The sequence below is a fragment of the Pinus tabuliformis genome, chromosome 2_1, assembly GCF_031772625.1.
Source record: "Pinus tabuliformis cultivar Carrire ecotype Pingquan chromosome 2_1, CPIR1, whole genome shotgun sequence".
NCBI lineage: Eukaryota > Viridiplantae > Streptophyta > Pinopsida > Pinales > Pinaceae > Pinus > Pinus tabuliformis.
Window position 1 is genome coordinate 504,903,470 of NC_142299.1, and position 14,878 is coordinate 504,918,347.

At 36.8% G+C, this 14,878-nt stretch overlaps 1 pseudogene; it reads right to left on the reverse strand.

The window, feature by feature from the left end:
* Positions 1-10,579: 10,579 nt before the first annotated feature.
* On the reverse strand, positions 10,580-11,975 carry LOC149201164 (jasmonate-induced oxygenase 1 pseudogene; annotated as a pseudogene).
* Between the last annotated feature and the right edge of the window lie 2,903 nt (positions 11,976-14,878).

The window sequence follows — 14,878 nt, forward strand, 5'->3', positions numbered from 1 at the left end:
CTTTGGGTAATTCATTATATAGGATACCGGAGGTAGCCCCACCTACCACCAGTTCTTTGATCGCTACTAAGAAAGGCAGTGAGATCATCTCATAGACTAGGAAATTTATTTTTTGTCTGGTTCACTCCCAAAGTAAGGCGAAGATGGTCACCACATCCATGACCCCCGCGAAGGGTTCCTCCACATAGCAGTAGCAGCAAAGAGATACGGTCATGACAGAACATGGGAACAACTTCTCCTCACCCACGAGGGTACCACGCAAGTCTCAGGTGGGCAACAAAGTCTGGTTGCCTCACTGGGAAGAACACCTTACCAGAACCCATCAGAAGCTCAGACCACTCTGACATGGTCCTTATACCATTACCAAGGTTGTTGGAAACAATGATTTGGAGCATAGAATTCCCTCATTCCTTCGCCTGCACCAAGTGTTCAATGTGTACCACCCTCGACCATGCTTCCCACCATTACTAGACACATCCGAGATTGCAGAACAACTCACCAGGGATGAAGTTTAGCAGATAGAGGAACTCAACGCAATGGGGACGATTCCTTCCTAAGGGGGGAGGAATGATCCAGGTGGATTTTGGTGGCCACCCACCTATCCCATTGAGACCCCCACAACTATCTCTTTTAGTTTTTCAGTTTCTGTAATTTTAGCACAATTTCCCATTTTTAGTAGTTTTTCAGGTCGTGAACTTCTGAAGCCATTTTGAGGCCCTAAACGACATTTTTTGCAAAATCTAGGAGCAATATGGGTCCATGGCCGAATGTTGCTCTTCCCAAATTTGTAGTTCTCGGATAGATCTTTCTAACCAGATATTATGCATGTCAAATGGAGATCATATGCCAAAGTTACGACCCCGGGAAGTTGATGTACCAATTTACCCAAACGGGGCACAAAATTTGGTGTTTCATCTTCTAGTGTTAGGTTTTTCGATGTTTAGCGTTTTCCATTGTTTCTTAACAATAAATAGACCTTCGAGCCTCATTGTAACACAATTCAGAGGCATGTGGCTGCAAAATCTCTTCTAAGAGATAAGCTACCATTGCCCTAGCTTGTTTATTTCCAAATTTGTTTGTAATTGAATGAAGTATTATTTCTGCTGCATCTCTGTATTTATGGTTATCTTTGTAATTTGTTGCATTCCTATTTAAATCCGGATCATGTATGCATTATGTTTTTCTTATAGGAACTCCATAACTCATTATAGGAATGCTACCATGTTGTTGAAGATAATGGAGAATTGTATTTTAGGAGAAACTCGGTTCATTAGTTATGTGTATGCCTTAGATTAGGATTTAGTTCCTACTTCTTAGTTAGCTATTCTAACTTCCCTACATGTGTGTAGGCTATATATTCATGATTTGTAATGATGATCATGTATAGCGTTCTGCGAGAGGAAGTCTCCAGGGGAAGCCCTCACTTGAGAGTTGCTCAGCTTATTGAATAATATCTTTGTCTTTGTTATGAAACTAGCTCAAGAAAAGATAGAAAAGATAGATCAACGCCTTAGAATTCATCCTGTTCGAGGGGGTAACCTCCTTTACATTACATGAATGAACAATTCTTGGATGATACAAATGAAAATACCTCCTTTCTATATATAGGAGTCTAAGTGGTCCCAATACAATCAAAGCCTACATAACAATAATATTGTAGGGCACAACAGTAACAATAGTGGGCTTCTATGTGGCACAATAGTAACAATATGGGCACTACATGGGTACATCAATATAATAAGTGGGTTGTACTAATAACAATAAGGGGTTACACTAGTAGTATAGGGGCCTAACATGCCCCTCTCCTTCAAAAAGCGTTGTCCTCAATGCTTGAGTAGTTCTTGATGCTTCTGTGTAAGATTCTTGTCCTCCCATGTGGAATCTTCAGCGGGTAAGTTCTTCCACTTGATGAGATACTCTGAAATTGATCGATTTCGTAGCTGTTGGGTTCTTGTTTCTATGACTTCTCCAAGTTCCAATATGATTTTTCCTTCTTCTTCAATTTCTGGCAATATTGTTTGAATTGGGATCTTTTGCAACTTTTGAATAAATGGCCATACTTCTTTGTCCTTCTTTCATTCATCCCTTGCTTTGTTTATCCAATCTAGTTGGATAATATAAATAGCACAAAAAAATGCTTCCACATCCTCATCCTTGAAGAGTCTTCCCATTCGGTAAGGTCACCATTTTTTAAGTGCATGTAGTATTGCCAACCTTTCCTTCTCATAAATAGCTTGCTTAAGATGTAGCAGTAAAAATACCCAATCACCAACATTAAAACATTTTTCACTACGATGTTTATCTACCTGTTGTTTCGTTTGATTTTGCACCGAAGTGGCGTTATCCTTTAAAAGTTGGAGAACTTGTTGTTGATGCTCGATGTGATATTTCACTGCTTGAACCTTTTTCTTCTTGATATGTCCTTCTATCTCTAGAGTTTGAGAAGTGGTAATTTCTTCCAATCCTTTACAAGATATGGCCAGATTCATTTCTTGATGCTCGATGTGATCTTTCACTTCTTGAACATTTTTCTTCTTGATATGTCCTTCTATCTTGATAGTTTGAGGAGTGGTAATTACGAACAATGAATTACAAGATATGGTTGGATTCATTTCTTCTTTCTCGACGTGATATTTCACTTCTTGCACATTTTTCTTCTTGATATGTCCTTCCATCTTGAGAGTTTGAGGAGTGGTAATTCTTGCCAATGCTTTACAAGATATGGTCTGATTCATTTCTTCTTTCTTTGTGGTGAGGTCCTGGCGTATATCTTCTTCTTTTGATGTTTCTTGATCCTTTTCTTCCTCCTCTTCATATTATATGTAAAATAATTTCTTCTCGGCACACTTATGACCTTTAGTGCATTTGCTATCACAATTGTAACAAAGCCTTGTTTCTCTTTTTTGTTCCAATTGTTGTGGTGTAACCCTTGTAGGTTGTGGAACGCTAGGAGAAACAACACTTCCATCTTTATAGTTGTGAGGGGTACGCTTCCTGGTTTCCATAATTTTTCTTTCCGCTATGTCACAAAGCCCTTTTACTCTTTCCAATTGTTGTGGTGTTGCTCTAAAGAAGGTGTTGTTCTTTTTATCCTCATAATGTGCTATCATTTCCTCCGTGAAAATTGACCACGTAACAAGCTGTTTACGAGAACAAAGCCCTTTGTACCATAAAAATTGATCTGCTTCTAAATATGAAGATGCAATACATACCTTTTGTAACAGTTTTACACCATGTAGATCAAAATATTTCTCCATCTGAAGTATCCAATTTACCAGATCCTTGCCATCAAACTTCCTCATCTTGCTTTTTCTTGATTTTAGGAGCTAGAACTTGAAACGACTGTAACTCTGTACTTTCAAATCTTTAAGTTCTAAAATTGAGATCTATAGTAGCCCTCTGTGTCCTCTTTCCAATGCCACCAGTCTGATCCAAATTGGATTCTCTAAGAAAGAGTTATGCACAATCTTCCAAGACGACCTTATTATAGACCTTTCCAGAAGAGTGAACTTGTATTAAGTGCCACGTGTACAATTTTTGACCTTTGGTTCTGAAACAGATATACACAAAACTACAGTCCGTCCTCTTTCTGTACCTTCTTACGAAATTTCAATCCGATCCCTAGAGAGAAAGTTATGACGATTTTCCCTAGGTCACCTGTTTTGAATGTAATTTAGGAGTCTACAAAAAGACCAACTTCCTCAGAGCATATCTACGCAAATATCGCGCGAAAAGATCTGAAATTCGGACCCAAGGTTCAGCGCGATTTCTTCTCAAATGGGTTTTTTTTGTAACTTCTGAAACGTCACAGAAAAAAAGTTATAGCGAAAATTCCACGATGACCTGTTTGGAGCAGCGAAACCCTAGAATCCAAAGCTCTGATACCAAATGTTATGAAACCAGCTCAAGAAAAGATAGAAAAGATAGATCAACGCCTTAGAATTCAGCCTGTTCGAGGGGGCAGCCTCCTTTACATTACATGAATGAACAATTCTTGGATGATACAAATGAAAATACCTCCTTTCTATATATAGGAGTCTAAGTGGTCCCAATACAATCAAAGCCTACATAACAATAATATTGTAGGGCACAACAGTAACAATAGTGGGCTTCTATGTGGCACAATAGTAACAATATGGGCACTACATGGGTACATCAATATAATAAGTGGGTTGTACTAATAACAATAAGGGGTTACACTAGTAGTATAGGGGCCTAACAGTGTTCCATTTCTAACATGGTATCACAGCTTCAAGGTTCAGTGAGGGAAAGCGAGAATGCTTCGATGACTGAGAGTGCATCGTGGTTATAGTGTGGCCTTAGTGGTGGTGGTAGAGAACATTTCCGTTGCTTTATCAATGCGAATTTTGGCTCAAGAAGTGCACTCTTCTCTGTTGACAAGCGTCATTCCTTGAGCAAAAAAAGCATTGTTTGACCTCCACTTAACACGATTTCTTGCAGCATGGGCCATCATCACCGATTTGCATCGAAAAAATTTGTTTCTTCATTTGACCAAATTTCTGCAGTTTGATCGAATATTTGGTTGCATGGGGGTCGAATTCTGGCTGCGTAGGGGTCAGATTTGTTGGATGGTGCCACAATAACCTTAGACCTACAATGACTAAGTTAAAATTCATGTGTGTAGCGGTGGCAGCTTGACTCAAAGGCAATGTGGTGAATCTGTCTGCTTGATCCATCTGCTTGTTGTGGAGGCTACTAGGAGGCTGAGTGGTGGAGCAACGAAGGCAGAGACCATGAGGCTACAAGCGAATCAATCACGTTCTCCTTGTGGATCGTGGTTGATCTACATGGAGGTGCAGCAGTTAAAGGAGTTTGTCATGGTGGGAGGAACTGGCAAGCTCAGATTTTCTCACAGCAAGCCGAGGGCAAAGAGAAGTATTTAACGGTTTTGTCACAGAAGAAAGAACATGAAATTATGTTAGGTCATCAAGTAGAGAGGGAGTGCCGCAATGATCTGTGTAATCTCGAAATTATTGAAACTAAAGCAAAAGCTTTGTTGAATGTAGTTCGGCTAGAACTTGCTCTTAGTTCTCAAGGCTATGGTTTTCTTCATATTCCTGATAAATTATGAACTTCCAACTTCTGATGTAGTGAGGAAAAGAGCCAAAAACCCAATCATACATCTGCTGAGCTAAGTTGAGCGACGGCTAAAGAAGATCGTTTAGAAAGATCGTGCAGTCTTTGTCAGTGGTTCCTTTGTGCGTGAGGCCAAGAGCAAGGTATTGTTGGTATGTGATCATTGTTTTTGTTGATCTATTTTTGAATCAAGGAAGGCTAAAAGTGAAAGGTAGACTATACTAAATTTGCCTTGCTGTTCGAGTGAATTTCGAGCGGTGTTTTTATTTTTATTTTTGGGGTTATAATAATTATTTTTTAAAAATTGTTTGTCACATGTGATAAAGTTTTTATACATGAAAAAAGGGAGTCATTTTTTGAGGGTTTCTTAAAAAAAAAACAAAGAGGGATCTTGGTTTTTTGCATCAAATTAAAGGAATTGTTATTTTATTAACAGAGCACCTATTCTTTTTAGATTTCTCCTTGGATCTGGAGATAGATCCGTCTTTTAAAGTCTTGGAGGTCAAATTTTATATTTCTTGAGGGATACCTGTCAAGATGAATAACCAGATGGCAGAAGCATATATGAATGAGAGCAGTAAGCTTGATAAATCAAATTACTCGAATTGGAAATTTAAGTTGCAGACCCTGTTGCAGACCCTGTTGGAGGGGAAAAATGCATGGGCAATTGTAACCGGTGACGAGTTGAAACTGACTGTAGCTACAGGTGTAACACTAGCAACAATCCAGGACTGGGAAAAGAGCGAGAAAAAAGAAAAAGTATTGTTAAAATTTTTAGTGAAGAACTATATTATCCCTCACATTTGTGAATGCAAATCAACAAATGACATCTAGAAAACCTCAAGGACTTGTACGAGATCAAAAACACAAATCACTTAGTGATTTTGAAAAACAAGATTCTCGACATTTAAATGGAGGAGATTGAATGAGTGGTTGCGTTCATTTATCGAATCAAGGAGCTCAAAGATAAAATGGGCGACATAGGAGAGAGTGTCAAACACTTATCTAGTCACAATTACCATGAATGGTATGACTAATGATTATCAAATGTTTATCACGAGTTCAAATGCGAGAGAGAAAACCCCCAATTTGGAATAATTGACAGGAATCATGATGCAAGAGGAAGAGAGGCGGAAGACCCTGAAACCCTTGAGTTCAGATCTTACTCTAATGGAGAAGAAGCCCTTCAGAGGGGAGGAAAATGCAGGATAGAAAGATGAAAGTACACCACAGAGAAAACCACCTCAAGATATGTCCTCAAACATAAGTGATTCAGGACCCAAATGTTTTTATTATGGTAGAGTTGGTAACATAGCTGAAAACTATCAGAAGAAGAAATTTGATGAAAGGTTTCCATAGACATAAGATGCATGCAAGACACTTTGCTGATGAAGATCAAAATCAGAATCTCAGATTGTTTGTATATGATTTTGAATTCTCTATTGAGGATGGTGAGGCAGAAACCTAGTTTGCAGAATCAAGAGCTTCCATTCACATGACAAGTAAGAGAGATTGGTTTGAGAATTTTAAAGAAACCTACAGTGGTGAAAATATCTATCTTGGCGATGATAGAGGGTACCAGATCAAAGGGTATGGTAATGCCCGTGTCATTTTGCCTAATGGAAATATTAGACACATTCAAAATGTAATGTATTTACTTTGAATAAAAAAGAACCTATTCTATGTTTCTATGATAACAGATCAGAACCTTAAGGTGGATTTTTTTAAGTCTTATTGTGTTATTAAAGATCTGTTGGATCACACAAAGCCAATTGCATCAGGTATTCGAGCGGTAGGATTTTATAAGCTGAATGTAAGAAGTGCACCACACAAAGCTTTGACCTCATTAGTTATGAGTGCAAAAGACTTATGGCATCAAAGATTCGGTCATCTCAATTTAAATGACCTACCACTACTTCAGAAATGAGGTATGGTCAATGGTCTTCTTGTTTTAAAGAATATTCATGTTGATTGTGAAGCATGTTCTCTTGGGAAGACGCATAGAGATGAGTTTCGTGCAAATTTAAATAGAAAGAAGAGAGATATACTAGAAATTGTGCACACTGATTTGTGTGGGCTGATGCAAACAAGGTCATTAGGATGTGCCTATTATTTCTTATTGTTTGTTGATGATTGTATGAGATTTACTTGGGTATTTTTTCTCAGAAAGAAGATCATACTTCTAAATATTTTAAAGAGTTCGGAAGCATGATTGAAAAACAGACAGGAAAATTCATCAAAATTCTTCGCTCAAATCAAGGGGGAGAATACAAGAAGGGTGGTTTCATTAAATATTGAAAGTACCATGGGATAGTTCATCAGTTCAAAATTCCCAACACTCCTCAATAGGATGGGGTTGCAGAGATGAATAACATAAGCCTTGTGGAGTGTGCTCGAAGCATGTTAAAAGGTAAGAATCTATCTGATGGATTTTGGGAAGAACCAATAAATACTACAATTTATTTGAATAATAGTAGTCCAACAGAAAACCTTGATTTTAAAACTCAATTCGAAGCTTTATTAGGCTTTAAGTCTGCAATTAATCATTTAAGAGTTTTTGGCTCCAAAGCTTTTTCTCATGTTCCAAAAGAGGATAGGAAGAAACTAAATTCAAAGGCCATTAAATGCATTTTTGTTCAGTACTGCACAGAGTTTAAAGCTTATAATTTGTTTAATCCCTCTCCTCATAAAGTGTTTGCAAGTAGAGATGTGGTATTCCATGAGTAGGTTGATGATGGAAACCATGAAAGAAGCAATGAAGATTGGCACATACCTTTTCTGGTGGAAGACGGAAGTGATGATAGAGACAACCATGAGAAGGAGCAACATCATCATCATCATCATCAACAACAACAACAAAAAAGGAAGAAGTGGATGGTACATATGCAAGTAGTAGGCCAAGTCCACCAAGGGATGATGAGAACAGATTTGAAGCCAGTCCACCACTTAGGAGATCAGGTAGGCAAATTCAGTTGCCAACAAGATATAGGGATCATGCTCTTATAACTAATATGTTAAATGTTGTCGAACCCTCTAATTATAAACAAGCAAGTCAATATAGTGAATGGAGGGAAGCCATGGAAGAGGAATATGATTCAATTCTTAAAAACAAAACTTGGGATCTAGTTGAACAACCTGAAGGGAAACAAACCATACGTTGCAAATGGTTGTACAAGCCTAAATTTAAAGCAAATGAGAGTATAGACAAATATAAAGTTAGGCTAGTTGCAAAGGGGTACTTGCAAAAAGAAGGCATACACTATGAGGAAACCTTCACCCCTGTAGCCTTATTATACACAATCAAAATATTAATTGCTTTAGCTACCAAATGTGAAGTCTGCATTCTTAAATGGGGAATTAAAAGAAGAAGTGTATTTAATGAAACCTGAAGGGTTTGTTAAACAGGGGGAGGAACATTTAATCTGTAGATTGAAGAAAGCATTGTATGGACTAAAACAGGCTCCGAGGTCGTGGTATGATAAAATCTAGTAATTTTTCCTACAACATAGTTATAAAAGAAGCAATAATGACCCTAATCTATATATTGTGTTTGATGAAAACGGGAAAATTGTTTTGATTTCTTTATATGTAGAAGATCTTATCATTACAAGAAATGCTAATGAACTAATTAAAGAAATCAAAGAGTTGATGCCACAGCTTTTTGAGATGAAAGAAATCGGAGAGTTACACTATTATTTGGGTCTTGAAGTCTGGAGGGAGTACAACGAGACTTTTATGTCTCAGGGAAAGTATGTGAGGAGTCTCTTGAAAAAGTTTAGAATGGATCAGTGCAAAGCAACATCAACACCTTTATAAAATAATACCAAACCTCAAAATAATGATGGTTCAAAGGAGGTTGATGCAACACTGTATAGACAGTTGGTTGGGAGTTTAATTTACTTAACTACACCTATGCCGAATTTGGCTTTTGCTGTCAATGTATTGAGCGAATTCATGTCAACGGCTCTTGAGAATCATTAGGATGCAGCAAAAGGTGTCTTAAGGTATCTTCAAGGAACCTTAGACTTTAGTATCAAATATACTGATTCATTTGATGTTAGATTGAAAGGTATTTCAGAATTAGACTGGGCCAGGAATCTAGATGACCGACGATCCATAACAGGCTATGCATTCAACATTCAGTCTGGGGTCATTGCATGGAGCGGAAAGAAGGAGAACATTGTATCCTTGTCTTCAGCAAAAGCAGAGTATCAAGCAATGAGTGCAGCAACATGTGAGGTAGATTGGTTGAGGAGATTTCTTCAGGATGCTAGAGAAGAACAAAAATAGTTAATTTATAAATAGTTTTGAAATGTTTTATTTATAATTTCTATGTTCAAGTTAGGCATTGGAAGGTTTTCAGGTATATTTTCTCGTGTTATTTGTTAGGGATTTGTTATATTTTTTGACGGAGATTTAGTGACTTATCAAATTGAATTTTAGATTCTCCACAATCTAATTTAAAACATCTAAAATGAATATTGGACCCCAAAAAATTTACTTTGCTTAAAAAAACTCCAAAATATATAACAGTGAGAGAGATTTATTAGACTTACCACACTAAGTTTTAAATTCTCCACAATCTAAATATAATACATATATGAAATCAAAAACTCATTTAAAACATTTAAAATAAATATTTTACCCAAAAAAATTTCACCTATTTAATCAAAATATTAAAATATACCATACTTAGACAGTCATTTTACTTATATATAATTAATATTTCTTATATATTTAAAAGAAAGGTGATCATAGTTTCTTTTTTAAACCAACAAACTGCTCCCTCTCTTATCATCTTCCAATATTTGAAAACCCATTATGTAAAACAATCGTTTAAATCAGTGTAAGTAGAGGCAAACTTTGCGGGAAATGTTTTAAAAGCGATTGTGATATCAATATTATTGCCTCAGGCCTTCAGCGTTGATAGTCCCAAGCCTGCTGGGCAAGCCTATATTTTTGTTGTCTCCATTATATTGGATTATATTTGTTCTGGATTATATTTTTGTTGTCTCCATTATTTGGATACTTAAGCTTCGTGTATTCCTAAATTATGATATGTGAACAAGGATTGGGATTTAAATGCCAAAGCGGGTACTTCACGTGTGTCTCCAAGGAGACCCAGTCACAAATATTATTTTACGCTGAAATATGCATACATCCAAATCACAATAAAACTTGAATCGGTATATGTAACTGCATCTTTAGACAACAGATTAGATTAAGCCATTCATAAGATGTATATAGAATTTCCAAATACAAAGTGGGCAACGCTTATTTTATGCGGTCAATCCGCGGGTATTATGTATTTGAGCAATACTTGTCTCCTAAGACTATGCACAAACTGATTGAATTTATGTAAACACATTCAACCTATTTGTGCGTGATTATTCTATGTTTGGATTACAGATATGCATGTCACAGGATGTTTTCTTGCATATGCACCAGTACAAGAACTTATAATTCGGCTGCTTCATCGAAATTACATGTTCGATTTCAGGTAACTCTTTCCTTTAGGCCCACTTGTTCGAATGAACATCGTGTAGTCATTGAACTTCATCTTTCGGTATCTCGGCGGGTTGGAATCATCAATCAGCTCCTTTAGAGGCCCCATTTCCTTGTCTCCATTAGGGTTACAGAAAACCGCGATCGACATTCGTTCCTTTTTCGAGTTCACAAGGCAGCTGTGTTCCACACTTTTGTAAATTCCGTTTGCCAATATCTGCGCGAAGAAAGAAATAGAAAGAACTATGACAATCGGCGGATTTTGACGGGTGAATGAAAAAAGTGATCGAAATACTGACCTCCATCTGGTCGCCTAGGTTTATCGTCAAAGCATCAACGACAGGGCGCACAGCCACCCAATAGTCGCCTTTGCGAACTTGGAGGCCCACGACATCATCCTGAAGCAGAACGGTTATTCCTCCAGGATCGGAGTGAGGGGACAGCCCATAAGTCAATTCCGGTTCTGGGCATACGGGATAATAGTTGACTCGAACAGAAATCCCAATTCCCTCCTCGCCTCCAAAAGCTTCATTTGGATGGTCCGGAGGCAGGCCCAGGTTTTCCCAAAACACAGACAGCAAGGTGTTACAGAGTTGCAGCGTTCCTTCGCAGTACTCCTTCATTATACTCCTGTGAAGTCGACACAAAGAAGCAATAATGAAATTTCCAGAGTAGCTACACAAACAAGAGAAAAGGAACACTTCCTGTTTTATCTTGCAACCCAACCGATAAACATCACTTCCACTCTCAGAATTAGGATAAAAATAAAGAACTATATAGATTCCAAAATGAAACTCGTAAATGATGCTCCATTGACTCCATATAGATGCATGCAAGTGGAATTTTGAGTGTAAACGAAGAATAAAAATGCAACGTTGAATGGAAAGGGAGTTCCTGCATCACCTGTATTCATCCGGTTTGGATGTCCATCTGTCCTCCTCTCGTATGGAGAGAGGCAAGTAGTTGTGATAATAGTAATCCCCCCAGTCGAGAATCGCACCTTTCTGCACACCAGTTCGACTACCATATCCAACGTAAGTCCCAGGATCGTTGGCGTGTTTCTGCTTCTCCTCCAACGGCAGACAAAAGAACTCTCTCGACACCTCACGTACGGACATGAGAAGTTTCGCAGAAACTCCATGGTTAATAACTTGAAAGAATCCCCACTCTCTACATGCATCTGATATGTCTTCCATGGTCTTATTCCGACGTTCGTCGTAGAGACCAGCGAGGTCTATGATGGGTATCTCCTCTTCTAACAGCCGCAACTTCGGGGGCCTCTCGTGATCAGGCCTGATGTATCTGGATGGCAAGCATTCAATGCCGCTCTCCGAAATACATTGGACTCTGGTTATTGTCTCAGGCCACTCCATTGGATGGCAATGTCCAGAACACAACTGATCAAAGTGCTGAACAATATATATAGCCAAGGGACTGCTAGCAGTCTGTAATCTCACAAATAGATATCTACCGCATTCTCTCCCTTGCCATCCCAGAGGTCGTATATATGCCCGAAGCGTGGAATTTGAGCAGAAGATGTTAAAATAATACAACCAAACCGGGGGATTATTAAACTCAAGAAAAAGGATGGGAAAACGTGACGTTGTACCAAAAGGGGAGAAAGTCGACTAGCTAGGCATCATAATCAGCCACTCAAAATCTGACTTACCTCATGAATAGTAACGACTACGTGCCCTCGAGATAATAGAATTTCTAAGTGTGTAACATGGCCTCGTGGTCGTTCTGGAGACATAATTTATTGATAGCGTTGAGTGGTCAGTGCCTGAAAGTCAGTTTGCGTGGGAATCTCCCATATATCATCACATGTTATTTGAGGTATCACATGCCATGTAAGGAAATAATACATGGGAATCGGAAACTTTGCATTCTTTCATGATTCTATAGAGGTAATACATATTTAATTAAGTCAAAGCGATGAAAGCTAAGCCTCACATCGATGATCCTAAAAATACAGTCTTTGTATATCCAAATAAAAAAATTCCCTCCACTTTCTTTACATGTGAAATTGCGTTGATTAACTCGCGATTAAGCAAAAATATAATCTTTTATCATCCCTAACTTAAGACTGCTTCAACTTTCTTTATACATTAAAAACTGCGTATATAATCAAACCAGAAATGCGGATATAATCAAACTAGTTCCATTTGAACAACCTGAAATTTTCGGAATTAATAAGTGACTTCGCACGCAGATTGCAACCGATGTCTCCAGCTTCACCAGGAGCTACATTGTCGTAACGACGTGGAAACGTAGATATAGATGAGGCTCCGCCGGGAAAAAAAAAAAAAAAGGCTTTCTAGGCTTTCTATTATTTGTAACTGTTAGAAGGTTGCGTGACCGCAGAGCCGATTTCATTAAAAAAAATAATAATAATAAGTTAAAAGTAATTGGGAGCAAATTTCATAAATAATAATAATAATAAGAAGTTAAAAGTAATTGGGGTAAGTAAATAATGGTTCAATTAATAAAAAAAGTTAAATAACGAAAATAATAAAATTCCATTTGTTATATTTTGATTTTGTTATTAACTTGTGATTATGAGAGGTGCTTAGAGTAGATGTGTAGATGTAATGCAAGTATGTAAACTATTTTAAATGTTGGTTTAATTAAATAATAATAAGTCAGAAGTGGTTGGTGAGTATTGGTTAAATTAATAATAAAAAGTTAAAGTAATAAAAATAATACAATTCAATTTGTTATATTTTGATTTTGTTATTAACTTATGAATAAGTTTTGTTATATTACCATGAGCCAATACCATGTCTTATCAATATGGTAAGCTCAAAAACCATAACTTATTTCAAAACTAAAATGTTTTATAACGATATGACAAAATTCTTAATGGATATTCACTCTCACTTTATAGTAACTTGTAGAAATTTGGCTTTGTTACAATACCATGGGCCAATACTTATCAATAAGGCATGCCAAAAAAAATAACTTATTTCACAATCAAACTATTTTATAACAATATAAAAATATTCTTAACCATAAATATTCATCCCCACTGTACCATGGATATTGTTAACTTGTAAATAGATTTCATTACAATACCACGGCTTAACAATACCACAAGCCCAAAAAACATAACTTATTTCACAATCAAAATGTTTCATTCAATATGACAAGATTCATAATCATGGATATTCACGACCACTTTGTCATTGATATTATGAACTTGTGAATAGATTTTGCTACAATAACATGGTCTAATACCATGGCTTATCAATACCACATTCTAAAAAATCATAACCTATTTCACAATCAAAATATTTTATAACAATATAACAAGATTCTTAACCATCGATATTCACCCCACTTTATCATGGATATTAGTAACTTGTAAATAGGCTTTGTTACAAAACCATGGCTTATCAATAAAACATGCCCAAAAACTAAATCTTATTTTACAATAAAAATTGTTCTATTCTAATTTAATTTTATATCATTTTTATAGAATTTAGGCTTGTGTATCCATATCAAGTTTTTGAAACATGTTTATTTTTTAGTTAATTATTTAAATTGAAAGTAAATATTTTTCCCCTAATTTTTTGTGTATTCAAAATTAATCTTTTCTTTTTAGACGTTGGAGCGATCTGTCTCACTATTTAACTGATGTGATTCTTCATCTTGTGGTGATGATGAACCACACTGGTTGGTTCGAAACGTGTCCTAAAAATAATTTTGTTGTGATTATCACCAAAAATATTTCTCAACTTTTTTTAAGTAAATCTAATAGGAAAAGGATTATAATTAATTTTTAGATGTATATAAACCCTCTATCTTCATGAGTACTAAAAATATTCCCATAGAAATTAAATTAAGGTTTGAATAAAACTAAAAATGATAATACCTATATATTTAAAGATGTGAAATTTATATAATACAAATAGTATTAGTAAGAACCAACATAGATCCATGTTAACTAAGGATCTAGGCATGACAACAAGAAAAGTGAAGGGGAGAGAGAGGGAGGGAGGGAGATAGTGAAAAGGTTGGAGGGTGGAGAGAGAGAGAAAGAGAGAGAGAGTGATGGGGGGAGACGAGAGAAGGAGGTGGGAGATAGAGGAAAGAAGAGATAGGATGGGGTAGAAAGAGTGAGGAAAGAACAAAGACATAGGGAGATAAAGGTGGAAAGAGAGGGAGTGAGAAGGGAGAGATGGAGAGATAGAGAGGGAGAGAGGAGAGGAGGGATGATAGAGAAGATTTGGGGAGAGAAGAGAAAGAGAGAGAGAGGGAGGCACAAAGATGGAGG